This window comes from Macrobrachium nipponense, chromosome 39, assembly GCF_015104395.2.
Source record: "Macrobrachium nipponense isolate FS-2020 chromosome 39, ASM1510439v2, whole genome shotgun sequence".
NCBI lineage: Eukaryota > Metazoa > Arthropoda > Malacostraca > Decapoda > Palaemonidae > Macrobrachium > Macrobrachium nipponense.
In genome coordinates this window covers 32,391,194-32,395,059 of record NC_061099.1, presented here as the reverse complement: position 1 = coordinate 32,395,059, position 3,866 = coordinate 32,391,194, and the positions used below count along the sequence as shown (strand labels likewise).

The following is a 3,866-nucleotide window of genomic DNA, read 5'->3' as shown; positions in this document are numbered from 1 at the left end:
TCCGTCTTCGCTGAAATGAGAATTTCTCCAATTTTGTTTTTCCCACTGCGAATAAGAGAAAGGACTTGCTACAAAGTCTTTACTAAACATACCCAACCGATTCGTCGTCTCATTGCAACCGCACTTGTTTTCACCAAGCTACCTGACTGGGAGCATTTCGCCCAATGGATTAAAATTATATAAGTCACGGAATGAACCTAACATTTCTCCTGCTAGGGGCATTGTCTTAGACAATTACGCGAGACAAACTTGACAGGACATCCCCGGTATCAAGTGTTTGGCAGGGGATCGAGTCTGCATGAAGAAGAAGAAGAAGAAGAAGAAGAAGAAGAGGGTGAAGAGGAGGAGGAGTAGGGAGAAAAAGATAGAGGGAAAAGATTAAGAGAATACTCTACCTCTGGCACGCTGTCAAACAATGTTATTCAATGGTTGCTAAGTCCTCTTCCTTTATTTCTTTTTCTAAGCTGTTAACATTAGTCACAAAGTTGTCACTGCCTTTTTCTCTTTAGTATATCTTTGTGGTATTTAAGTGGCTGACATAAGATATGTCTGAGTAGCAATTCGTTTTTTTTAACTCCCTGTGATACTCATATATAGAGATAGACCATTTAAAATCTTGGTATGTTGTTTTAATTGTAACTTTGGACATTTGATGTATAGGTGATAATAAAAGCCTGAATACTTTATCCATCTACTTGTTTATAAACATAGAAATCAATCTTGAGTCTACAGGATATGTATTATATGATAAGATTTATAAGTCTTAACTTATGGGTAAATATCTATGAAAGTTTCGTGTTTTTCGTAGCGTTCATTTCACTCTAATATTATCATTCATTGATAGGCTTCAATTAAGCATTCGCTATGTAACGTAAGCATTCAAGTTCGTCGTAAAATAGATAAAAGCCACCACCACCATCAGGACAAATTCTCTCACAGCTCCTAGGTATTCATGGCCTCGTTTTGCTCGCAAACAACTCGACCCCCTCCCCCCTTTTTTTTTAACAGCAAAGGTGAAATGTGTCCGTGCACGTTTGAGTGTGTTTGAGTGTGAGTGTGTGTGTGTGTGTTCGACGGAGAAGAAGGCAAGGTCGGTCTTCTACAGTTGGAGTTTCAGTAGATTGGTTGTCACCTGTGTGCTCAGTTTGGCCTCATCCCCAAGTGCACTCGGTGCGCTAAGAGTTCAATTGGCGTTCGCGGGGTTATTACAATTTCGTGTTGGTGATCGCGGGGTTATCGTGTATATTTTTTCCGCTTTATTCCGTAGGAGAACAACAGTGGTTTTATATACTTCCCACCAGCAGCTGTAAGTGAAATGTTCGTGCGTTTACTTTACGATATGATTTACTCGTGATGTGGTATATTACTATAAATATATCACAAACTAGCCACACAACTTCACCGCGTATGTCATGTGCATATTATACTCGTACTAGGCTTCAGTAACGTGGGACGGTTTAGATTCCAGATTCTTAGTACCAAGAAGAAGACTGTGCGTCTTTGAAAGCTAGTACTAATGTATATACATACATATATATATATATATATATATATATATATATATATATATATATATATATATATATATATATATATATATACACACACACACACACTTATATGCGATTAAGAGTCGTGTTCATCAGCACCTCATACTGCAACCCAGCTGAAAGAGTGAAGTAGACATAACTTCAAGAACCTTCATTTATATCTGTCAGCGTCGAGTCAAAGACAGTGTTCACGAATACTTTAGACTCTCATACCTCGACGTTCAGGCGTTTAAATACTTCTACACAACTGGTTAATGGACGAATATCATTTTGTACGCACTTGTTGCACAGAGGTAAATGCAGTATTCATTTTCCTCATTAATGTTGGTTATTCTTGTTCAGAAGTTAAAACTTTATAGAAAAACTCCAACAACTGCCATAGTCTAGCTCGCCACGGAATTGTTAATGCCTACAGTGCACCCCGTGAGGTGCGTTGGCGGCTCTACTACTCCCCCCCCCAACGGGGATTGAAGCTTCGTGAAAAGAGGTATCGTCTTTTTGCAATCGTCGTCGTACACAAAAGAAATTCAAGGTGGCTTTTGTGCCCTTGTATGAACAACATTCTCTCTAAATAAACGTATGGCAAAAAATATTGGCATTTGCTTGAGTTGCCAGAGAAGTTACTTCCTCTAAAAAAAAAAAAAAAAAAAAGTGATATTAGTTGCATGACACGCAATATTTTAAAAGCAGACGCCAGTAACTGCCTCTATAGATTGACTGACTAACTACACATCTTATACGTCAAACTGAGAGGTCAGAGTCAACATTGACCATTTATGAAAGAGTGATGAATGTTTATTTAAGCACAATCTCTATTTGCAAAAAAATAAATAATAAATATAATAATAAAATAAATAGGAGTACAGTTCTTAGCACTTGATCTCTTTGGCCTAAACTTTCTTGCTTTTGTATATATATATATATATATATATATATATATATATATATGAATAATATATGAATATAAATAAAACTTGCGACCACATTACCTATAGGTGAGTAAGCCTGAGGACGTTAATCTCTGACATAATATGAGATGTTGATCAAAAAGATGACACGATTGGCTACTTACACTTCGTAGCTACAAACAAACTGTTTTCTCTCTCTCTCTCTCTCTCTCTCTCTCTCTCTCTCTCTTTTATTTAAGGACACTTTCCGACAATTACAGGAAGGTGGTGACGTGGGAGACCATAATAAGAGTCATTTTCCCATTCGTCACCTGACACCGCGGTAAGTAACCGCATCACCGTAGGCATGACTTAAGGTTCTCTTTTCAGCGTTCCATCGGCCCCTAGCTGCAACCACTTTCGTTCCTTTTACTTTATCTCCTTTCATATTCTCTTTCTACTCTCAATTACTATTTCAGCGCTGAATGACCTCATAGGTCCCAGTGGATGGCCTCTGGCCTAAGTTCTACATTCTATTCCATTCTGAGACGACTGAAGAATGTCTGAACAGAAATTGGTGACAGTTACTGGAGACATTCTCAGCTTCAACCATTCAGTTGGCTTATCTTTATAGACTGATGCCGTTTTGTCCTCGCAACATTGGCTTTTAGCAGTGTTACCATATGGAGTTCGTCTAATTTTTTTTACTTTATTTATGATTTAATGGTTAGAATGCGTATTTTCCGATGTAGAATTATTTTCCGTGATGTTAGAAAACTACATGTCACTAGCTTAATATAAAGTATTTTTAACGTAGAAAAATAAAGGATTTCAATAAAATTCATTTGTATAAATAAGCAGGATATGTTTTACATCTTTATTTTCATAATAAAACATAAAAAGGCAAAATGAAGTATTTTTTTCTTCAGTAACGTGGTCTGTGGTCGGAAAAGCCACGGAGGTTGCCAGATGTCACCAGAAAGCCACACTAATAGACGAAATTCCTCAAAACGGCAACCCTGAATTAGACTCCATACCGTCTTTGAATTGCTTCCCCTACGCCTCAACGAAGCTGTACTGAGATCATAACAGAGTTCCGTCTCTCAGAACTTGAGACGTCCTGCAAATCTCAACACCTGACTGATTCTGTAGGTCAAAAATGCATATTGCTCTCGTGTGCCTCGGCGCTGCTAGACGCATATTCTCCGTCGAGCTTATAAGAAATTTTGTTTCACGCAGAAATATGTGTGATATCCGCGTTCTTGCAAGTCATTATGAGCGTCTGCAGTAAGTGTGTAACCACATGGATGCCTGTAAGCATATTTATCATCACACCCTTTGAATATAACCAGGAGCAGATTCCCGAGTTGTCTTAAAAGTTATGGAGACGCAGACGTGAACAAATAATTAGTTAGGTCGTTAGCTCTGG

The 3,866-nt window shown here is 38.0% G+C and overlaps 1 protein-coding gene across 5 annotated transcripts in view; it reads left to right on the top strand.

Moving 5' to 3' along the window:
* The first annotated feature begins 1,070 nt into the window (after positions 1-1,070).
* The window catches only part of LOC135210278 (bestrophin-2-like), a 93,676-nt gene continuing 90,880 nt past the window's right edge, over positions 1,071-3,866 (top strand). For 3 of the 5 annotated variants that reach the window (XR_010313483.1, XM_064243151.1, XM_064243150.1), the window contains exon 1: positions 1,110-1,306. The gene's annotated coding sequence lies outside the window, so the exon portion shown is untranslated. The other 2 variants (XR_010313486.1, XR_010313485.1) reach the window with 2 other exon arrangements.